The 25,298-nt window shown below is 40.9% G+C and overlaps 1 pseudogene; it reads right to left on the reverse strand.

Annotated features, from left to right (window-relative positions):
• Positions 1-1,555: 1,555 nt before the first annotated feature.
• Positions 1,556-25,298, reverse strand: part of LOC119620161 (DENN domain-containing protein 1C-like) — a 48,015-nt pseudogene continuing 24,272 nt past the window's right edge.

A 25,298-nucleotide genomic window follows, 5' to 3' on the forward strand; every position in this document is an offset into this window, starting at 1 on the left:
ACTGCAGACAATGTAGCCGCTTCAAAATGAAGCTCAGATCTACTGGGCTGCATTCCCATGAGGTTAGGTATTCTAAGTCACAGGATAAGATAGGAGGTCCGCAAAAGATGCAGGTCACAAAGACCTTGCAAAATAAAACAGGTTGCAACTGGGCGCAGCGGCTCACACCTGTAATCCCAGCACTTTGGGAGGCTGAGGTGGGCAGATCACCTGAGGTCAGGAGTTTGAGAACAGCCTGGCCAATATGGTGAAACCCGTCTCTAGTGAAAATATAATCATTAGCTGAGCATGGTGGGTGCCTGTAATCCCAGCTACTCGGGAGGCTGAGGCAAAAGAATCACTTGAAACCAGGAGGCGGAGGTTGCAGTGAAGCGAGATCACACCACTGCACTCCAACCTGGGCAATGGAGCGAGACTCTGTCTCAACAATAATAATAATAATAATTAATAATAAAACAGGTTGCAGTAAAGAAGCTGGCCAAAACCCACCAAACCAAGATGGAGATGAAAGTGACCTCTGGTGGTCCTCACTGCTCATGATATGCTAGTTATAATGCATTTATAATGCATTGGCATGCTAAAAGACACTCCCACTAGCATCACTATGGCTTACAAATGCCATGGTAATGTCAGGAAATTACTCTGTATGGTTTAAAAGGGAGAGAAACCCTCAGTTCCAGGGGAATTGCCCACCCCTTTCCTGGAAAACTCATGAATAATCCACCCCTCATTTAGCATATAATCAAGAAATAACCATAAAGATAACCACCAGCCCTAGGGACTGCCCTGCCTATGGCATAGCCATTCTTTATTCCTTTACTTTCTTAATGAACTTGCTTTCACTTTACTCAATGGATTCGCCTTGAATTCTTTTTTGCATGAGATCCAAGAACTCTCTCTTGGGGTCCGGATCAGGACTCCTTTCTGGTAACACTAGGGCCCACTGCAGCCACTGCCACTGCCCAGGACTGCCGGGTGCTGGCTTCCTGTATACAGCAGCTGCCACCACCTCTGACAGCTCAGAAGGACTTGCAGGAGGGGCTGGGGGCACCTGCCTGGCAGGTACTCGGCTGTGCCTGCAGCTGAGGGTGTCAGGGCTAGGGATCCACCTCCTCGCTTGTAGAACCATCTTCCCTCTGTGTGCACTGCAGGCCTGACAACTCCCTCTCCTTTCTTTCAGTTCTCCCATGCAGTTGAGGCCTAGGTCCCTCAGGACTCCGAGAAGAAAAGTGTGGGGCTGCCTGCCCATCTAGTTCCCCTCTCCTCCATTTGTCCCACTTCATGGCTGTGTGACCTTGGGGAAAGGTAGAGCCCTCTCTGGGCAATCAGATCCACCCAGTTCTTAAGAACAGCAGGAAAGAAGGTGTTTCAAAGACTGCTCCTGAGGGCAAGGGAGGGTAGGGCTGCTAACTTTTTACATACTTATATAAAATTAGTAGTGAAGTATAATAAAGTTTGTTTGTTTTTGAGCTGGTGGAGGCATTAGCCAAGATGGAAGACACAAATGCAGAGGAATTGTAAGGCTGTAAGGATCCTAGGGTATTGGGGGGCTTCCTGGAACTCCCTTCTAGGAGCCAGTTAAAGAGGCTGCCCTTGGAGGGTGAGAGGTGGGTAGGTTGTGTTCCCCTCCAGAGAAAGGGCCTTAGAGAAATTCACCAGGAAAAACCAGTTTCTGACTCTTGTGGCTTTATTAAAGGACAGGAGTCTCCTCCCGACCCTTGATCCTTAACTGTCAAAGCACTTCAGATCAGCCACTCTGGGGGCTGGCTCCTGGCCTGGGGCTCTTGCTGGTTGCTTGTGGGTGACAGAATTCAGGCCTCCCAGTTCTTCCAGTGACTGGAGGTGAGTGTGCTCTACTAGCAGGACCTTGGGAGGCTGGGCTCTGGGATTCTCTGGAGAACTAGAATCTGGGGAAGGATCAAGAGGCTGGGCTGTCTGGGCAATATCGAAGTTGGATTTTGTGGGGGCTGGAATTTGGGGGCTTTCTGGAGGGCTGGGCTGGGTGGGCACAGTGGAGAGCCTGGAACTGGGGCTCACCTGGGCTCTAGAATCTTTGGCTGCCTTGTAGGGAGGGGAGGGATAAAGGATTAAAGACTCTCTGAGAGGAGAGTGTTCGGGGTCCCCTCCACTACTTGGGTCTGCAGGAGCTATTGAGGACTGAGATGGAGAAATGACTTCTTGGTCAGCCTCTAGGACAGCTAGGACGTGAGATTCCTTGAGGAGGAGCTTGTAGCATCCACAGATGAGGTATTTTGCAGAGACGGCAGGTCTGCAGGCAGGGACAGGGGCTGAAGCTCCTCTGGCAGTTTCTCATTGTCTAGTTGCTATCTTGCTCTTCCTGGTATGTTGGGCTGGGCAGGGTGGAGAGATAGGCAAGTTGTTGACCTTTAAATGGCAGAGGGGTTGGCAAGTTGGATAGACCATTAGGGTGAACCTTGGGGAGGAGGCAGGGCATCCACCAGGATGAATCAACTGTCCAGGTCCCCTCTGTGACAGCAGTTTAAACTCTGGCCTGGTCTCAGGCTGCCTGCACTCTTGGCTCCAACACTCCAACTGTCCAGAATCTCACTCAACAAATCCAGTTTTTCTCTAGACCTCAAGATGCTGCTGCCTATAGCTTCTTTTGCCCATAGATCCCCCTCATCCTCAGGACTCAGAGGAGGTGTTCTGGGTGATGATAGGCAGTCTTAGGTACTTGCCTGAGAGCCCCAGCCCTGGCCAGGCTGCTCTGGAGTTTGGGGACCCTTATCCCTATCGGTTGTGGCTCCTGCTTTCAATATTGGTGCTCCCCTTTAGATTTGCCCCTCCCTTGGTGGCTCAGAAGGTTCCTCTTCCAGCTGGAGTCTCCTGCTGGGGTGGAGGGGCTGGTTTTGCAAAGCGGGGGGAATGACAGGACCTCAGGAGCTGCAGAATCAGGGGGCTGAGGCTTGTTGAAATAGGGTGAGTGTGAAGTGGGTGCCAAATATTAGGGTAAGTGATGAGGGAGGCAAGATGTCTGGATGGGGACTGTGGTGGGTGGAGGAATCAGTGATAATACCAAGTGTGTCTGTGGCGGAAGGGGTGTTCTCACCTGTTAAAAGTGCTGAGTGACAGGCAAGTGCTGCTGCAGGTGATCTGAGTGGCTGGTGAGGGCTGGGCCCTCACCAAGCACCTCCTCTGGAGGCCAGAATCCCCATCTGAGGAAGAGAATGCCTGAGCTGGAGCCCCTCCCACACCCCCCAGACATTAGCCTTTGGCTGGTCTTACCTTATACATTAGCAGGCTCTGCATCCCCCTCAAGCTACTCTTGGCCTATGGAAGCACGAAGGGAGAATTATACCTGAGGCTGATTTGACCCTGAGCATTTCAGAGCTCAATCCTCTTATCTCAAAAGACAACTTCATCTTGCCATCTGTCCATCTCTGTGTCTCAAATATGTCCACAACCCCCCATGCACCATCTAAGAAATCAACACAAACTTTCACTCCTTTGGCTAATACAAAAGGAGTATTCCAGGAGGAAATAATCCCCACATAAAATGGAAAGTGGCAAAACAACATTGTACAAGTGTTCATGGCTCAAAGCCATAAAGTATAAAATCACGTGAACAATTTTAAGCTGCAAAAGTTGGCTCCAGGAAACTTGTGGGCTTGGGAGGAAAAAAAAAACCCACATAAGGACAAAAGCTGAGATTATATGGTCCAAGGACAAAGGATGTTTGCCAGTGAATCTTGGTTGTCAATTTTAAAGAAGCAGGCTACGATTCTGACAAAAATGAGCATGATAAATGGAAAATAAAAGTGGGAAGACTTGTTAATATAAAAAAAAAAAAGATTATGGGCTGGGTGTGGTGGCTCACACCTGTAATCCCAGCACTTTGGGAGGCCGAGGAGGCTGGATCACTTGAAGTCAGAAGTTTTTGAGACCAACCTGGCCAACATGGTGAAACCCCATCTCTACTAAAAATACAAAAATTAGCTGGACATGGTGGCACACCTGTAATTATGCCTGTAATTACACCTGTAATCCCAGCTACTCGGAAGGCTGAGGCATGAGAATCACTTTAACCTGGGAGGTAGAGGTTGCAATGAGCCAAGATCGTGCCACTGCACTCCAGCCTGGGCAACAGAGTAAAACTGTGTCTCACCAAAAAAAAAAAAAAAAAAAAAAAAGACGACGAAAAGAAAGCAAGAAAGAAAAGATTATAATGAAGCTGAAAACAATTTATTGCCTAGTGATATCATAGCTGTCATAATGTTGCAAGGCAACACATTACTCGCATGTTTGTAGGGATACTGGTGTGAACAAACCTACTGCATTGCCAGTCATCTAAAAGTATAGTATGTACAATTATGCACAGTACATAAAACTTGGTGATAATAAATGTTACTTATTTATATATTTACTATACTATATTTTTAATTGTTATTTTAGAGTATATTAAAGAAAAAAGTTAACTGTAAAACCGATTCAGGCAGGTCCTTCAGGATGTATAAGGCATTGTCATCACAGGAGATGACAGACAGCTCTATGTGTGTTATTGCCCTTGAAAATCTTGAAATGGGAAAAAATGTGGAGGAGGAAGCCAATGATATCAATGACCCTGACCCTGTGTAGGTTTAGGGTAATGTGTGTACTTATGCCTTAGTTTTAACAAAATGCTTTAAAAGTATTTTAAATACTTTTAACAAAAGTATTTAAATGCTTTAAAACAAAGCTTTAACAAAATGCTTTAAAAGTATTTTAAAGCATTTTATACATGTAAAAATAGAAAAAAAGCTTTTAGAATAAGGATATAAAGAAAGAAAATATTTTTGTTTGACTGTACAATGTGTTGTAAGCTAAGTGTTATTACAAAAGAGTAAAAAATTTGAAAAAATTATAAAGTTGATAAAGTTAAAAAGTTATAGTAAGCTCAGGTTAATTTATTATTGAAGGAAGAATAATTTTGAAAAATAAATTTAGTATAGCCTAAATGTGCAATGTGTATAAAATCTACAGTAGTGTACAGTAATATCTTAGACTTTCACATTCACTCACCACTCACTCACTGACTTACCCAGAAAAACTTGCCGTTTTGCAAGCTCCATTCATGGTACCATTTTTTTAAATATATATTTTTTTCTTTTGAGATAGGGTTTTGCTCCTGTTACCCAAGCTAAAGTGCAGTGGCAAGATCACTACTCATTGCAGCCTGAACCTCCTGGGCTCAAGCAATCCTCAGACTTCAGCCTCCCAAGTAGATGACATCACAAGTACATGCCATGACACATGGCTAGTTTTTAAAAACTTTTGTAGAGACAGGGTCTCCCTATCTTGTCAAGGCTGGTCTCAAGCTCTTGGCTCCAGCGGTCCTTCTGCCTCAGACTCCCAAAGTGATGGGATTACAACCATGAGTCATCGCACATGGCCTCATTTTTAAAAAATATTTTACACCATATTTTTACTGTACCTCTTCTATGCTTGGATACACAGATACTTATCATTGTGTTACCACTGCCTACAGTATTCAGTACAGTAATGTGCTATACAGGTTTGTAACCTCGGAGCAATATGTTATACCTTATAGCCTAGGTGTGTAGTAAGCTATAGCATCTAGGTTTGTGTAAATACACTCTATGATTTTCTTTTTTTTTTTTTTTTTTAATTTATTTATTATTATTAAACTTCAAGTTGTAGGGTACATGTGCACAACGTGCAGGTTTGCTACATATGTATACTTGTGCCATGTTGGTGTGCTGCACCCATCAACTCGTCATTTACATCAGGTATAACTCCCAATGCAATCCCTCCCCCCTCCCCCCCTCCCCATGATAGGCCCCGGTGTGTGATGTTCCCCTTCCTGAGTCCAAGTGATCTCATTGTTCAGTTCCCGCCTATGAGTGAGAACATGCGGTGTTTGGTTTTCTGTTCTTGTGATAGTTTGCTGAGAATGATGGTTTCCAGCTGCATCCATGTCCCTACAAAGGACACAAACTCATCCTTTTTTATGGCTGCATAGTATTCCATGGTGTATATGTGCCACATTTTCTTAATCCAATCTGTCACTGATGGACATTTGGGTTGATTCCAAGTCTTTGCTATTGTGAATAGTGCTGCAATAAACATACGTGTGCATGTGTCTTTATAGCAGCATAATTTATAATCCTTTGGGTATATACCTAGTAATGGGATGGCTGGGTCATATGGTACATCTAGTTCTAGATCCTTGAGGAATCGCCATACTGTTTTCCATAATGGTTGAACTAGTTTACAATCCCACCAACAGTGTAAAAGTGTTCCTATTTCTCCACATCCTCTCCAGCACCTGTTGTTTCCTGACTTTTGAATGATCGCCATTCTAACTGGTGTGAGATGGTATCTCATTGTGGTTTTGATTTGCATTTCTCTGATGGCCAGTGATGATGAGCATTTTTTCATGTGTCTGTTGGCTGTATGAATGTCTTCTTTTGAGAAATGTCTGTTCATATCCTTTGCCCACTTTTTGATGGGGTTGTTTGTTTTTTTCTTGTAAATCTGTTTGAGTTCTTTGTAGGTTCTGGATATTAGCCCTTTGTCAGATGAGTAGATTGCAAAAATTTTCTCCCATTCTGTAGGTTGCCTGTTCACTCTGATGGTAGTTTCTTTTACTGTGCAGAAGCTCTTTAGTTTAATGAGATCCCATTTGTCAATTTTGGCTTTTGCTGCCGTTGCTTTTGGTGTTTTAGACATGAAGTCTTTGCCCATGCCTATGTCCTGAATGGTACTACCTAGGTTTTCCTCTAGGATTTTTATGGTATTAGGTCTAACATTTAAGTCTCTAATCCATCTTGAATTAATTTTCGTATAAGGAGTAAGGAAAGGATCCAGTTTCAGCTTTCTACTTATGGCTAGCCAATTTTCCCAGCACCATTTATTAAATAGGGAATCCTTTCCCCATTTCTTGTTTCTCTCAGGTTTGTCAAAGATCAGATGGCTGTAGATGTGTGGTATTATTTCTGAGGACTCTGTTCTGTTCCATTGGTCTATATCTCTGTTTTGGTACCAGTACCATGCTCTTTTGGTTACTGTAGCCTTGTAGTATAGTTTGAAGTCAGGTAGCGTGATGCCTCCAGCTTTGTTCTTTTGACTTAGGATTGTCTTGGAGATGCGGGCTCTTTTTTGGTTCCATATGAACTTTAAAGCAGTTTTTTCCAATTCTGTGAAGAAGCTCATTGGTAGCTTGATGGGGATGACATTGAATCTATAAATTACCTTGGGCAGTATGGCCATTTTCATGATATTGATTCTTCCTATCCATGAGCATGGTATGTTCTTCCATTTGTTTGTGTCCTCTTTTATTTCACTGAGCAGTGGTTTGTAGTTCTCCTTGAAGAGGTCCTTTACATCCCTTGGAAGTTGGATTCCTAGGTATTTTATTCTCTTTGAAGCAATTGTGAATGGAAGTTCATTCCTGATTTGGCTCTCTGTTTGACTGTCACTGGTGTATAAGAATGCTTGTGATTTTTGCACATTAATTTTGTATCCTGAGACTTTGCTGAAGTTGCTGATCAGCTTAAGGAGATTTTGGGCTGAGACAATGGGGTTTTCTAAATATACAATCATGTCGTCTGCAAACAGGGACAATTTGACTTCTTCTTTTCCTAACTGAATCCCCTTGATTTCTTTCTCTTGCCTGATTGCCCTAGCCAGAACTTCCAACACTATGTTGAATAGGAGTGGTGAGAGAGGGCATCCCTGTCTTGTGCCAGTTTTCAAAGGGAATTTTTCCAGTTTTTGCCCATTCAGTATGATATTGGCTGTGGGTTTGTCATAAATAGCTCTTATGATTTTGAGGTACGTTCCATCAATACCGAATTTATTGAGCGTTTTTAGCATGAAGGGCTGTTGAATTTTGTCAAAAGCCTTTTCTGCATCTATTGAGATAATGATGTGGTTCTTGTCTTTGGTTCTGTTTATATGCTGGATTATGTTTATTGATTTGCGAATGTTGAACCAGCCTTGCATCCCAGGGATGAAGCCCACTTGATCATGGTGGATAAGCTTTTTGATGTGCTGCTGAATCCGGTTTGCCAGTATTTTATTGAGGATTTTTGCATCAATGTTCATCAGGGATATTGGTCTAAAATTCTCTTTTTTTGTTGTGTCTCTGCCAGGCTTTGGTATCAGGATGATGTTGGCCTCATAAAATGAGTTAGGGAGGATTCCCTCTTTTTCTATTGATTGGAATAGTTTCAGAAGGAATGGTACCAGCTCCTCCTTGTACCTCTGGTAGAATTCAGCTGTGAATCCATCTGGTCCTGGACTTTTTTTGGTTGGTAGGCTATTAATTATTGCCTCAATTTCAGAGCCTACTATTGGTCTATTCAGGGATTCAACTTCTTCCTGGTTTAGTCTTGGAAGAGTGTAAGTGTCCAGGAAATTATCCATTTCTTCTAGATTTTCCAGTTTATTTGCGTAGAGGTGTTTATAGTATTCTCTGATGGTAGTTTGTATTTCTGTGGGGTCGGTGGTGATATCCCCTTTATCATTTTTAATTGCGTCGATTTGATTCTTCTCTCTTTTCTTCTTTATTAGTCTTGCTAGTGGTCTGTCAATTTTGTTGATCTTTTCAAAAAACCAACTCCTGGATTCATTGATTTTTTGGAGGGTTTTTTGTGTCTCTATCTCCTTCAGTTCTGCTCTGATCTTAGTTATTTCTTGCCTTCTGCTAGCTTTTGAATGTGTTTGCTCTTGCTTCTCTAGTTCTTTTAATTGCGATGTTAGAGTGTCAATTTTAGATCTTTCCTGCTTTCTCTTGTGGGCATTTAGTGGGCACAGGATTTCAAACCAGCCCAGGTAACATAGAGAGACCTCATCTTTGCCAAAAATTAAAAAAAAAAAAATTTGCTGGGCATGGTGGCACACGCCTGTGGTTCCAGCTACTTGGGAAGTTAAGGTAGGAGGATTACTTGAATCCAGGAAGTCAAGGCTGCAATGAGCCATGATCATGCCACTGCACTCCAGCCCGGGCAACAGAACAAAAATGTGTCTCAAAAAAAAAAAAAAAAAAAAAAAAGCAATTAGTTACAAAACTAAGGTACAGGTTAATTCAAAAAGTGAATAATTAATAAATACAAAAATAACAAGTTTATAACTATCACAACATGTCCATTAATCAAACTAAGAATGACAAGGGCAGAAAATTTTGAGGTTATGTAAAAAGCAAACTACTTTGGAAGAATGCAACTTGCAAAAGGCAAAATTTAAACCAATCTATTCATGAATTGCCTAGCTGTAAGTGGGAAGGATCAGTAGGAATACATGCCATGATCTATAATATCAGCCATGGGCATGTAGGTGAAAATTGTGCCACGTCTTTCACCTTTGGCCTAATATCTGGTTTAGCTCTAGAGAAGTCTGTGTTAAAATGTATGCAACTGGAGCATGCAGTGATGATGACAGGGCAAAAGGCTGATTTAAGATTTTCTATTGGTCAGGGTTACATAAGTAAACAGATGGCACACCCAAAGGTTTAATCAAAGAAAGCTTAATGAAGGTAGTACTTACCAACATGTGAAAAGGGATTAAGGCAACTGACAAGGAGGAGTAAAACTCCCAGTGACGAGCAACTGTAAGCAGCCATTACTACTGCTAAGCATGAAGGCGTGAGCAGCAACTAGAACTCTTGCTGCTAGCTGTAGAGGAGCTCTTGTTTTCTTGAAGACGTAGGAGGTAAAAAAATACTATGAGAGTGACAAGGTGAAGGTGGATGTGGAAGTTTGATGAGAGTGTATTTTTTTTAGTCAATTTAAAGTGAGAAATTTAGCTCATGAACGAAATACATAGCTGTCAGGCAACTGAAAACCATTGAGCCTGGTGAACATAAATTCTTAGTGAATTCTGCACTCTTGTGTCTTTTCTCCAGTAGTGTTCAGATAGCCAGAAGCAAGCTTGGAGAAAATATGTGGATTCACCCCATGTTGCTTTCACCAAGAAGATATGATGGAAAGATAGAAAAATAATGTTTAATATTTTTACAAGAGAGTAATTTAAGAACTTGACCATGACATCCAAGATAGATAAGGAAGAGCCCTGACTGATAGAGGAAAGAGTAAGAATCAAGGGCCTGAAGATTCTTATCTCTTCTAAAAACTTTTACCATAAAAGTACTTGAACACATAAGCTGAAATAATAAGGGGACTTTGGTCAGGAAGTGGACTATTTGAATTAGTGACTTTGGAGTAGATCCTGCCTGGTGATTTTCAGGCTCTGAATGTAATTTTGGAATAGATATATAATTGGAGCAGGCAGGTCACTAGAAATGAGAAATTAATAATTGAGCAATCTGGAAATTAGCTGAGTGATGTGACGATAAATCTCATATGTCAACTTGACTAGGCCATAGTACCCAGATATTTGGGCAAACGCCAACCTAAATGTAGCTATGAAGGATTTTTGGGGTTTTTTTAAAGATGAGATTAACATTTAAGTAAGTAGACTTTTGATAAAGCAGATTACCCTCCATAATGTGGGTGGGGCTCATCCAGTCAACTGAAGGTCTTAGGAAAAAACTGAGGTACCCCAAAAATAAGAAATTTTATTTCCAAACTGCCTTCAGATTCAGGCTGCAACATCAACTATTTCCTGGCTCCCCAGCCTGTCAACCTATCCTGTAGATTTTATGCTTGCCAGGCCCCACAATGGTGAAGGCAATGAGATACACGTGTTTACATGTATCAGGTTACATGAGAGACTTGCTAGTCTCTCTCTCTCTCTCTCTCTCTCTCTCTCTCTCTCTCTCCATTGCTGGCTTTTAAGAAGCAAGCTGCCATGAGTCCTACAACCACAAGGAAATGAATTTTGCCAACAACCCATTAGAGCTTGGAGGAATATATTTCCCTAATAAGAATCCAGTCCTAGATGACACTTTAATTGCAGCCTGTGAGACCCTAAGCGAAGGACCTAGCTAAGCCATGCCCAGACTCCTAGGAGATGCTCAGAAACAGAGATAATAAATGTGTGCTTTAAGCCACTAAGTTTGTGGTAATTTATTACATAGCAATAAATTATGTACAACTTAAAATGCAATCACGGACACTTTGATACAAATGTGTTAACTTAAATTTCCTCAAAAAATACGAATTACCAAAGTTTACTCAAAAAGAAATAGATAATATTAATATATGGAATCTACCAAAAAAAAATCTAGAACTAATATGTAAGCTTAGTAAGATTTCTATTTATGATAGAAATCTTAGTCTGTTCAGGTTTCCATAATAAAATACTATCAAGTAGGTTATACACAACAGTTTATTACTCACAGTTCTGGAGGTTGATAAATTCAAGATCAGGATACCAGCAGATTCAGTGTCTGGTGACGGACCACTTCCTTATAGATGGACATCTTCTCCCTGGAATTTCATATAACAAAAGGGTCAAACAAGCTCTCTGGGGTCCCTTTTATAAGTACACTAATACCATTCATGAGGGGATCACCAAAGGCCCCATCTCCTAATGTCATAACCTTAGGAGTTAGAATTTCAACTAACTTTTTTGGGGGAGACATAAACATCCAGTCCATTGCAATGATCAATATAAAAAAAAAAGTATTTCTATATACTAGCAGCAAATAATCAGGGTTAAGTATTTTTAAACATATTTGTTTTTCTTTGAGATGGAGTCTCACTCTATTTCCCAGGCTGGAGTGCAATAGTGCAATCATGGCTCATTGCAGTCTCGAACTCCCGGGCTCAAGTGATCCTCCCGCCTCAGCCTCCCAAGTAATTAGGACTATAGGTGCACATCACCATGCCCAGCTAATTTTTAAAATATTTTGTAGAGACAGGGTCATGCTATGTTACCCAGGCTAATCTCAAATTTCTGCCCTCAAGTGGTATTCCTGCCTCAGTCTCCCAAAGCACTGAGATTATAGGTGTGAGCCACTGTGCCCAACCGAAAATATTTTTCATAATATCATAAATATATGAAATATTTAGGGATATATCTCACCAAAGATGTTAAATATTTCTTTAATGTAATCTTTCTTTAGATACATTAATAACCAACAAATGTAATCTATTCAGTCTATTCAGGCTTTTTAAGATAGTTTTACATGTATCTAAACTTCTTGATCAAGTATTCACTTTACACAATTGTCAGAAACAACCAATTTATATTTTGCTAAGTTTTAATGATTTCTAACTATTATGGCAGTTCTTAAATACCAGATTTGGGGTCAGATGATCTTATTTTAAATTCCAGCTCTGACCGTTAATAGCTGTATAATCTAAGACAAAAATTCTGGATCTCAGTTCCTACATTTATAAAATTGGGATAATAATACTTAATAGCTCAGATGGCCTTGTGTTTTTATACAAACTCTGAGACTTTCTTGCTACATGATTTGGGTCATGTTAAATATTTATGGTCTTTAGGTATTACCTCAGCCAGGTGTGGTGGCTCACACCTGTAAACCCAGCACTTTGGGAGGTTGAGGTGGCCAGATCACTTGAGGTCAGGAGTTCAAGACCAGCCTGGCCAACATGGCGAAACCCCACCTCTACTAAAAATACAAAAATTAGCCGGGCGTGGTGGTGAGTGCCTGTAATCCCAGCTATTCAGGAGGCTGAGGCAGGGAGAACTGCTTGAACCCAGGAAGCGGAGGTTGCAGTGAGCCAAGATAGCACTATGCACTCCAGCCTGGGCAACAGAACAAGACTCCATCTCAAAAAAAAAAAAAAAAGTAAAATAAAATAATAAGGTATTACCTCATCTATAAAATAGTACCTGTCTCTTAATATGGCTATGAAGATACAATGACATAAAATATTTTAAAATGATTTGGAATAGTACCTGGCACTCAATACATGTTAACTTTTATAATGTTCACAAAAACGGGTACAGGTTTGACACATATAAAGTATCATAATGTTGATGGCTAAGTCTTTTTTCCTATTATCTATAATTGGGCCATTCTAAACTCAGTAAAGTATACATATTTGTCAAAATGTTTTGACTTTTTGTAGACATTCATTTAATCAAAAGTGGGACTCTATAATATTATAAAATTGAGTAAAGTCTTTATGGAATGTTTATATTAACTTTTAAAAAGACTCTGAAATGAGATACCTGAGATCATTAGTTTTTCAAACTTTGTTTAGCAGCAGAACCTTTTTTCAACTAAAATCTTATTCAGAAGATCAATATATAAATATAAATCAACTGTATAAAGCCAATAAAAGTTTTTCAGTTGAACCGTAAACCCACAAGGCTAATACAATTTGGGCATTTATTATGTGCTAAGTGCAATTCTAAAATTATACCAACCCCAGCATTGGCTCTGGGGCTTCTTTCTTGGAACCATAAAGTGCAATGAACACAGTTTAAAACCTGCTCCTTTGAAATTGTTAAGCTAGTCAAGGACAAGAACCTATGACATGTGTTTTAACCAAGTATTTAGTATGGTATTGGGCACTTAATAGGTGTTGAAAAAAAATTGGTGGACTTGGGTAGCACAGAAAAAACTAATGAAATCTTAATGACCCCACATGCTGTTAAATGGTTACTGCCTCATGCTCCAAACATACCACTTCCTCAGAGTAAAACCAGTTTTTCTCCAATTCCTAAGCAATGAGGTTTGGCATAAAGCTAGGCCAGAAATGTCAGTCCAGACTATTTCCTGGGGATTTTTAGAGACGCCTATTGAGTTAGTAGGAAATGTAAATTGTGCCTAAAGTTATCTGGATTATTTTTCAGACACACAACTACAGTTCATCTCATCTCTGAAGTAGCCTCAGGACTCCAGAATTACTCCAAGGGCCTCTTCTTAAAATTGACTAGAAATTTTGCCAGCTCTCTAAAGAATAATATTGACTGTCCCAAAGATCTCTTGGTCAAAGTCTATATTCATGATTTGGAATTTTCCCAAGCACCAGGAATTACACTGTGAGCTAACATTTATGCAGACATTCTCCCAGTTACTTTCAGTTTTCGGTTCTGTTAGTTATCAAGTAAAGGGGATAGCAGATAAGGAGAAAGTAGGCGAAGGCATCAGACATAAGTTACACTAGGACGCAGCCTTGGCTTGTGTGTCCTCTTCTTTCTAAATGCCATTTCTCCTCCATTACTGAATTTTAAGATCTGTCCTTGAAGACAGAGACTTTGATCTATAGTTATATTGCACTGTTCACACTAGTAATGGTAATAAAAATAAAATGAATTTTTATTGAGGCCTTATGAAGTGCTTAATATTGTGCTAAGGCCAGGCATAGTGACTCACACCTGTAATCCCAGTACTTTGGAAGGCCGAGGAGGGAGGATCCTTTGAGCCCAGGAGTTTGAGCTAACCAAGGCAACATGGTCAGACTCTGGGTCTACAAAAATGGTCCCCCTGCACTCCAGCCTGGGTGACAGAGTGAGACGGTCTCAAAAAAGAAAAAAAAACTGTGTCAAAATACTTAAGCGCCATCAAATGTGCAAGTGTTCAATGAACATCTGGCAATTAAAAACTCTAAAATAAAACATCTTACGTAGAAATATTTCTGGGTAAGCAAACAAAACAAGTAGAAATAAAATGAGTTTTTATTTCTTCTTATACTAAAGGTAAAGAGAAAAACTTAAAATAATGAATTTTCAGGATTGTTTTTAGAGACTTGAAATGATGGCAGGTCGGGCGAAGTGGCTTACACCTGTAATCCCAGCACTTTGGGAGGCCAAGGTGGGCAGATCACTTGAGCTCAGGAGTTCAAGACCAGCCTGGTCAACATGGTGAAACCCTGCCTCTACTAAAAATACAAAAATAAGCTGGGACATGGTGGCACAAGCCTGTAATCCCAGCTACTCAGGAGGTTGAGGCAGGAGGATCACTTGAACCCTATGCAAACCGAGATCGTGCCACTGCACTCCAGCCTGGGCAACAGAGCAAGACTCCGTCTCAAAAAAAAAAAAAAAAAAAAAAAGAAAGAATGAAAAAAGGAAAAAAGAAAAGAAAAAGAATGAGGGCAAGTTAGAAAGGAGAAATTAATCATAAAATCATTTGCTAAAATAAGTCAATAAAATGAGAACAATATAGGGGGTATCATAATCCCTATAAACCATTATACAAATCCTGAAAAAGTAAAAACAGTTTCTGAATTAAAGTACCAGTGTTGAACACTCATATTAATAAAATATAAAGCAACACCATACATTACAGAGGTTATGCATTATCATGGAGATCTGTGTAATTAAAAATAATCTATTATTATTTGACATCTAATTTTAGAGACACCATTGAAGCTTTACAAAATTAACTCTAAATGCAATTTCATTCCAACCAAGGAAACTGATAATCAAGAATAGTTATATTATTTTCCTAAATTTATAAAACTTTTCTTCTAAGAAATGGATACATAATATTACGAAATTAGTTTAAAAAGAAAGATTGGTTGACATTTATTACATAAATGGTTGTTTCTCCTAATATCTAATTTTTACTCCTCTCTTACTTAACTAGATTTGTGACTGATGACATTGCTTTATGAATAGCATAAGCCCTGTTTTAACTAAGTGGATCATTGGGCTAGAAATAGAGATTCCTATGCTGTATTTCTATCTCTGCGTAGTTCTGTGACCTTAGGCAAACTTCTCAGGAGGAATCTCAAATTATTCTAATTAAAACTAAAATGTCATTTTCCACCCACTATATGTATTGCATAAAGGTTGTGACATGATTATCCCTCTTTTTACAAATAATTTTTACTTCGTATAAAGGCAAAATGCCATAAAGTTATTTCTACATTAATGTCATATTTAATAATCTGAAATGATTTCACCTTAATAGGATAAGAGAGTAAGTGCAAACAGAATAGAGTTCTGATTATCCTTTCAAGTTAGTAATTATTGTTAGAATATATACTAGCTTTCGTGTATATATATAATTCATTTATGTTCAACTAAATCACCATGGCTATCTTGAATACTAGAGGCAAGAGAATTCACTATTATATTCGCCAATATATTCAGTATCGGTGGCTGGTATTAAAGGCTTGGAATTAATACAAGGCGGCCAGTCGAGAAGACTGGCCACTGGAATCACAAACACTGCACTTCCTCTCCCATGTCCTGCTTCGTTACTATGATCAAGTCACAATATCTCAGCCTCAAGACATGAGGATAATAATGCTGTCTTAATTTTGTTTTGTTTTGTTTTGTTTTGTTTCAGGAGAGTTAAATGAGCTTCTGGGTATAAACTATCTGGCACAGGGCCTGATGTACCTGAGGTGCTAATAAAAAAAAAGTCTTTATTCATTCAAGAAATCCTGTGAGATCCTTGATCTTTTTGTTGTCACATATATCTGTCAAATATCCCATTTCCTTGAGAACCTGTCGTTAAATAGGTATAAAGTTTCAGTTATGTCAGATGAAAAAGTTCTAGGAGCCTGCTATACATCATAATGTATATCATGTTGTAGTCTTCAAAATTCTTAAGAGAGTAGATATGTATTCTTTAGAAAAAAAACCCAAAGGGACACAATGAAACTTTGGAAGGTGTTAAATATGTCTATCACCTGGGTTATGGTAATGCTATTGCCAGTGTTTGCATATGCAAAAACTAATAAAATTGTACACATTAAATATGTGCAGCTTTTTGTATATCAATTATCCCTTAATAAAGCTTGTTTAAAAAAATAGAAAATGTGCTGGGTGCAATGGCGCATGCCTGTAATTCCAACACTTTCAGAGATAGTTCCCTTGAGCTCAGGAATTCTAGACCAGCCTGGGCAACAGGGCCAAATCCCATTTCTACAAAATACACAAAAATTAGCCTTGTGTGGTGGTGTGGGCCTGTAGTCCCCAGCTACTCAGGAGGCTGATATGGAAGGATTGTTTGAGACCAGGAGGCAGAGGTTGCAGTGAGCCAAGGTCATGCCACTACACTCCAGTTTGGGCTACAGAGCCAGACCCCCTTTAAAAAAAAATTAAATTAAATTAAAAATGAAAACTTTAAAAATTTAAAAATGGACACTTTTTAAAATAAAGAATAAAATAAAATATTCCTATTAGTTCGTTTTCATACTGCTATAAAGAACTGCCCACGGGGCACAGTGGGTCACACCTGTAATTCCAACACTTTGGGAGGCTGAGGAAGGTGGATCATCTGAGGTCAGGAGTTCGAGACCAGCCTGAGCAACATGGAGAAACCCCGTCTCTAATAAAAATAAAAAAATTAGCCAGGCATGCTGGTATGCACCTGTAATCCCAGCTACTCAGGAGCTGAGGTAGAAGAATCTCTTGAACCCTAGAGGCAGAAGCTGCAGTGAGCTGAGATTGTGACACTGAACTCCAGCCTGGGAAACAGAGGGAGACTCCATCTCAAAAAATAAAAAATAAAAATAACTGCCCAAGACTGGGTAATTTATAAACGAAAAAAGTTTAATTGACTCACAGTTCAGCATGGCTGGAGAGGCCTCAGGAAACTTACAATTACAGTGGAAGGCAAAGGAGAAGCAAGGCACCTTCTTCACGAGGCAGCAGGAAGGAGAAGTGCCACGGGAAGGGGAAAGAGCCCCTGATAAAACCATCAAATCGTATAAGAACTCACTATCATGAGAATGGCATGGGCGAAAGCGCCCTCATGATCCAATTATTTCTACCTGGCCTCTCCCTTGACTCATGGGAATTATTGGGATTATGAGGACTGTAATTCAAGGTGAGGTTTGGGTAGGGACAGAAAGCCTAACCATATCAATCCCCATTTCTCGAGATACCTAGAGTGACTTCCACGGCCTAAAAGTCAAAGAGCTTCCTCAATCAATTACACTTCATGAAGTTCTAAATTGTTGATGCATTTTACTTTGCACATTTTCCTTCCACACTCCTATGGAGGTTGAGTAAGTAGTGTTATGTGAACTCTCTTTCTTTAGATTCACCTGGGCATTTATTATTCTTTCATCTAATACCATCAAATACATGGAGAATGCATGCATTGGGAGGAGGCCATTCGTTTGATCTAATAGATTAAATAAAATAAAACATCCAAAATGAAGCAAAATGTCCTCATTCCCTATTTTCCTGACCATTGAGAAGAAAGCTCATAAGCTCATAGACCTAGATTATTTCATCTTTATGTCAGATTTCATCTTTCCCTTCCATTTCCAAGGGAGATGCTTTTCTCCTTTTTTTTGTTTTTTCAGAATATTTAGCTAAGGGTTGACTCCATGGCTCATCTCTGAAAAAAAAAAAATTACTTAGAGGCAGCATGATTCATTGCTACTGTCTCAAATGCTCCTAAGACAAAGAATCTTCTGCCAACACAGGCATACAAGTTTGAACTAAGCATTCCCTATAGAAGTGAGCAGTTAATGGTCCAAGGAAACATCAGATGGCATTGAGGGCCAAACTGAGAAATAATGAATATATAGATATATTTTTGATATCCTGTATCACATCCTCCCTCAAGGAACTCAGTCTTTCTTTGCACTCCTTACTCCCTTCAGGCTGCCACTAATAAATGAAATTTAAAATTCTTAGAGTAGCTGAATATGGGTTAAAATAAACTGAATCTGTTCATAAATAGAGTGGTTTATGTATTTTGTACACACAATTTATAAAATACGTAGTTTTTTAGTTTTTTATTTTTTTTTATTTTTTGAGACGGAGTTTCGTTCTTGTTGCCGGGGCTGGAGTGCAATGGCACAGTCTCGGCTCACTGCAACCTCCACCTCAGCAATTCTCCTGCCTCAGCCTCCAAAATAGATGGGATTACAGGCACCCACTACCACGCCCAGCTAATTTTTGTATTTTTAGTAGTGACAGGGTTTCACCATGTTGGCCAGGCTGGTCTTGAATTCCTGACCTCAAGTGATCTGCCCGCCTCGGCTTCCCAAAGTGCTGGGATTGCAGGCATCAGCCACTGCACCTGGCCTAAGTAGATATTTAAAGGAAATATATATATATACACACACACACACATACATACACACACACATACACACACACTTTAAAAGTGTATATACATACATATGTATACACACACACTTTAATGAAAGTTGAATTTACGGAAAAGAAATAAAATACACAGTCCTTATCAAAAACAGATGTGAATCAACATGAAAATACCCTCTTCTTTAACCTGTTTTGTGATGCTGCACCTGGCACCCTGAAAACAACAGTTCTGCTTTGCCAGCTGACCCTTGAAGGCGCTGAAGGGAGACTACAGGCTAGAGGAAGAAGAGACGTACTTCTTCTTGTCTGCTTCCCATTCCTATGAGAATCATTCCATTAATACTTCTTTCCCCCAGCTGCAGCAATTCCTTTCCAGGGCTGCAGCTGAATCTTGTGTGCAGGTTTTTTAACATTTGCAAAACCAGGCTTATCACACTCACGCCCCTGCCCCACAACACACCAGCACCAGTCAAGCAGTGCCCTCAACTCTGTAGTTTGAGTTTCAGCTTTTCAGGGCCCTTCCTCTAAGCTTCTAAGTTTTACTAAGTCTCCTATCTTCTCTTTATTCTCTCAGTCTTATGGGTGATAGCTGCTTCCTATAGTTGCTACCTCCTTGATGATTAGAATTCACTTTTTCCTCTTTCAATTACCTGGTTAACGACTTTATATTTTGTTACTAATTCTTCTGATTCTGTCTGTTTAAATAGCAGGCGTGATTTCTGTCTCCCATCTGGACCCTAACTATTATATGGCTTAACACATATAAACTGGCATCACATAAACCGAGTACACCAAGACTGCTTTAAAATAAAACTACGTAAAAGTGTGGCAGGGAAAAGAGTAAAGTAAATGTGTAGCTGTTAGAGGTTGTCAGACGGAGGGAGAAGGAAAAGGGTGGAAGAAAGGAAAGCAGGACTCATAGTACTGAGTGTGAAGACCTGCCCATGAATCGATACAGTGACTGTGTGACTGTAACTTGATGTTACACAGGTAAACCATAGAACTGAAGATTAATGATATATGCCAATAAGACTGAGAGAAGAATAAAGACAAGGGCAATGCAACCAAATTGAATTATTTTGTAAAACAGCAGAATAACGTTTAGAGGTTATACATTTCAAAATAATGAACAAGTGCATTACCATATTTAACTATATGGAGATAAACCCCCAAATACCTGGAAACACATGATTACAGTGTTCTTGTCTAAGAAACAATACTAGAAGTGTGCAGAAGTGAGATAAGGGTAATTGCCTTTCCCATAAATGTTTCCATTTAATTTTTAGTATTTTATTAATTTGATTGTTTAAATTTTAAAAATGCAAAGAAAAAGACGTTGACTTCTGGAATTATGTAGTAGACACTTTTTCATATTCCTCACACTAATGTCAACAAAAAACCCTAAACATTATATATAAAACAAACAGGAGAGGCACGGTGGCTCATGCCTGTAAACCCAGCACTTTGGGAGGCCGAGGCGGGTGGATCACGAGGTCAAGAGATCGAGACCATCCTGGCCAACATAGGGAAACCCCGTCTCTACTAAAAATACAAAAATTAGCTGGACATGGTGGTGCACGTCTGTAGTCCCAGCTACTTGGGAGGCTGAGGCAGGAGAATCTCCTGAAGCCGGGAGGCGGAGGTTGCAGTGAGCCGAGATTGCACCACTGCACTCCAGCCTGGCGACAGAGTGAGACTCCATCTCAAATAAAAAATAAAAATAAAAAATAATGAAACACACATAAAACTCTGGGAGGTAGAAAGAAGGTGGACAGGCTAGGAACCTCAGGACTCAAGGGAAAATATAGTGATGACATCCCTGGATTTTCTTTTTGTCTCATGTATTATAGATTTAGAGCTGAAGAAGTCAGTAACTGGGAAACACCAATGTGTATAGACTAAAAAGCCCCACAAAAGTCAGCTACTTCTAGCCAAAAAACCGGGAAAGGTGCAGTCTAGCAGGGTAGAAAACTTATAGAAAATAGCTATTCTAAACAAATCCACAGAAAAAGTTGTGCCCCACCCCTACTGTGCCAGCAAAGAAAGCTAGACTTTCCTCTTCACAGCGTGAGGGGAACTTTGACTCCCAGCCTAGCAGTAATGAAGCAACCTTCCCTTTCCCCACTGCGGTGGTGCCAAAGGATGCCCAGCAGAGTGTCAGGGCTTTCACTATCACCCACAGGCAATGAGGCCACCCCTGCCATGGTGTCAGTAGAAGCCAAGTGAGGAGCGCTGACTTCTTCAGCTCTAAATCTAGGATACATGAGACAAAAAGAAAATCCAGGGATCTTATCACCGTATTTTCCTTGAGTCCTGGGGTTCCTAGCCAGTCAGCCTTCTTATTTCTACCTTCCAGAGTTTTATGTTTGCTTTACATATAATGTTCAGGGTTTTTAGTCATCATTAGTGTGAGGAATATGAAAAAGCCTCTACTATAATAAACCACTAAGGCGCCTGGTTGCAGTCAAAATCCTATGTGTGATTTTTTTTTTTTTTTTTTTTTAGGCACAACCATAGATAATTACGAAGGCTTTACCTAGCAGGCCTCAAGGAGGAAAGATGCTCTCCCCACACCAGATTTGATGCACAACCAATACACTGCAAACTGTGAAGGGAATTAGAGCCAAGGATTCAATCCTCCCTGACCAGCCATGCTTTTATGTATCTCTGCATTCCAAGCCCAGGCTCCTTCATTTTGAGGTATCCTTACCGAAGAAGCTTGAAGACATTTTCCTGCACTCTGCCTTAATTGCTTGATTCGGCCGGGCACGGTGGCTCATGCCTATAATCCCAGCACTTAGCGAGGCCGAAGTAGGCGGATGCCTGAGCTCAGAAGTTCAACAGCAGTCTGGTCAACATGGTGAAACCTGTCTCTACAAAAAATACAAAAATTGGCCGGCTCTGTTGGTGGGTGCCTATAATCTCAGCTACTCGGGAGGCTGAGGCAGGGGAATTGCTTGAACCCGGCGGGGCAGAGGTTGCAGTGAGCAGAGATCGTGCCACTTCACTCCAGTCTGGGTGAAACAGCAAAATTCCCTCTCAAAAAAGGTACTTGGTACTTTTTCACTCCTAGTCCTTTCCCTTCTACATCCCCCCGGCCCCCTAAAACTACAGCAGCCTTTTGTTCCGCAGTGAGACAACACCACTTCTGTGCTGATCCACCCGGCCCTCAACTCATGTGCCATTCTGAGAGGTGACAACGTGCTAGCAGCCCTCGCTCGCTCTCGGTGCCTCCTCGGCCTCCGTGTCTCCTCTGGCCGCGCTGGCGCTTGAGGAGCCCTTCAGCCTGCCACTCCCGCTATGAGGGCCCCTCTCTGGGGCTGGCCGAGGCTCCCCCTGGTCGGGGTGGGGGGAGTGTGAAGAGAGAGGCGCGAGCGGGAGCCGGGGCTGAGCATACCGGCGCGGGTTCCAGGTGAGAGGGGCGGCCGGCGCCCGCGCCTGCTGAGCTTGATCGGAGGCTAGGTCCTGTCCGTGGACTGTTCCCTCTTGGCGGGGTCGTTCGCCACGATGGCGGGTCTCAGTCTCTTTCTTATTTCCCCTCCTTGCCTCTTGGTTGTCTGGCACCAGCTCCCTCTGGGCTGCCCAGTGCCCAGGCTAGGTACTGCAAAGTCCCACGGCCAGTGCCAGTGAGAGGTGAAGCCTGCTGTGCTTCTGGGACGGGTGGAGACTTGGAGAACTTCTGTGTCTACCTAAAGGTTTGTAAACGCACCAATCAAGACTCTGTCAAAACGGACCAATCAGCACTCTGTAAAATGGACCAATCAGCTCTCTGTAAAATGGACCAATCAGCAGGATGTGGGTGAGGCCAGATAAGGCAATAAAAGGAGACCCCCGTGGAAGCCACGGTAAGGCGCTAGGGTTCTCTTCCACTCTGTGGAAGGTTGGTGTTTTTCACTCTCAGGATAAAACTTGCTCCTGTGTACTCTGGGTCCTCGCCGCCTTTGTGAGTTGTAACACTCACCGCGAAGGTCTGCAGCTTCATTCCTGAGGCCAGCGAGACCACGAACCCACTGGAAGGAATGAACAACTCCAGACGTGCCACCTTTTAGAGATGTAAGACTCACGGAGAAGGTCTGCAGCTTCATTCCTGAAGTCAGCGAGACCATGAACCCACCAGAAGGAAGAAACTCCAGATGCACCATCTTTAAGAACTGTAACACTCACCGCAAGGGTCCACGGCTTCATTATTGAAGTCAGGAGACCAAGAACCCACCAATTCCGGCCACAATTCCATGGAGCAAAACAGCCAGAGGAGGCAGCACTTTCTTTTTAATGTCTTGTCTATGATAACACAGGAAGTGATTAAAGACTTGACTGTTACTTTCATTTTGGCTTGTTGCTTTAATTGACTACTCTAACATCTGTAAGTTCAGTACTCTCCAGCTCAGCTGGGCCTCTGATAGGTACTAATACTCCTTCCAGTGTGAGACGTATCATTAGAGGCCTAGTTAGGAGCCACAATTCACAGACTACCTGGCAGTAACAAGGTGGTATTCCCTTCCTTTGCTGCAGTGTTATCAGCAAAAGCCAATTGAAACATAGGTTTAAATAAATCCAGAGTCTCAAAACACAATATTCAAAATATCCAGGTTTCCACTGAAAATCACTCATCATACCAAGAACCAGGGAGATCTAAAAAGGAATGTAAAAAAAAAGATATCATAGATAATGGAACTACCTAACACAGATTGTAAAGCAGTTGTCATAAAAATGTTTCAATGAGCAATTGTGAACATGCTTGAACAATTTTTTTTTTAAATCTCAGCAAAGAAATCAAGTCTAGGTAAAGAAATGGAAAATAAAGAAAAAAAAGAAAAATCAAATTAAAATTTTAGAATTAAAAAATACAATATATGAAACAAAACTCGGATGAACTCAATAGCAGAATTTGGTTTGGTGAGTCAGGTAAAAAAAAATGATTCAAAAGAAAACAACAGAATAAAGGGAACAAAGGAAAGAATAAGTAAACTAGAAGATAAAACAATAGAAATTATTCAATCTGGCCAGGCACAGTGGCTTATGCCTGTAATCCCAGCATTTTGGGAGGCTGAAGCGGGTGGATCACTTCAAGTCAGGAGTTCGAGACCAGCCTGGCCAACATGGCAAAAACCCACCTCTACTAAGAATACAAAAATTAGCCAGGCATGATGGCACACACCTGTAATACCAGCTTATGGAGTCTGAGGCACAAGAATTCCTTGAACCTAAAAGGTAGAGGTTTCAGTGAGCCAAGATCATCGTGCTACTGCACTCCAGCCTAGGTGACAGCAAGATTCTGTCTGGGGAAAAAAAAAAAAAAAAAAAAAAAAATTCAGTTGGGGTCAGGCACAGTGGCTCATGCCTGTAATCCCAGCACTTTGGGAGACCGAGGCAGGTGGATCACCATGTCAAGAAATTGAGGTCATCCTGGCCAACATGGTGAAACCCCATCTCTACTAAAAATACAAAAATCAGCTGGGTGTAGGGCACGTGCCCGTAGTCCCTGCTATTCAGGAGACTGAGACAAGAGAATCGCTTGTACCTGGGAGGTGGAGGTCGCAATGAATCAAGATCGTGCCACTGCACCCCAGCCTGGCGACAAAGTGAGACTCCATCTCAAAAAAAAGAAAAAAAAAGAAAAAGTAATTATTCAATATGAACAATAGAGAGAAAATAGGGAAGAAAATGAACAAGTCCTTAGGGACCTCTGAGACTATAACAAAAGTTCTAACATTCTTGTCATCACAGTTCTGGAGGGAAAGAAAAAAGAAGGCATGAATGAAAAAGTAGTTGAATAAATAAATAATAGCTGAAAACTTACCAACTTTGACAAAAAAGATATAAACATACAAATTCAAGAAGCTGAGTGAACCCCAAATGGCACAAACCCAAAGAAACCTACAGGAATATACATATAATAGTCAAACTTCTGCAAATTAAAGATCAAAAAAATTTTTTTTGTTTTCTTCTTTTTGATACAGGGTCTTGCCTCTATGTCGCCCAGACTGGAGTGCAGTGGTGCGATCTCAGCTCACTGCAACGTCTACCTCCCAGGTTCAAGTGATCCTCCCACCTCAACCTCTCTAGTAGTTGGGACTATAGGCATGTGCCACCACACCCGGCTAGTTTTTGTATTTTTAGTAGAGACAGGGTTTCACCATGTTAGCCGGGCTTGTCTCAAACTCCTGACCTCAAGTTATCTGCCCACCTCAACCTCCCAAAGTGCTGGGATTACAAGTGTAAGCCACTGTGCCCGGCCCCCCAAAAAATCTTAAAACAGTAAGAGATGTAACAAAACATACCATTCTAATGTTCAATGTTGATAGTGGGTGTATATATGCAGTATATATGAGAATGCATTATATGAAAACTCTGTGCTTTCTGCTCAATTTTGCTATGAACCTATAAATTATCTAAAAGATAAATTCTGTTAAAAAAAAAAAAGATACCCATTT

Source organism: Chlorocebus sabaeus, chromosome 17 (genome assembly GCF_047675955.1).
Source record: "Chlorocebus sabaeus isolate Y175 chromosome 17, mChlSab1.0.hap1, whole genome shotgun sequence".
Classification (NCBI taxonomy): Eukaryota; Metazoa; Chordata; class Mammalia; order Primates; family Cercopithecidae; genus Chlorocebus; species Chlorocebus sabaeus.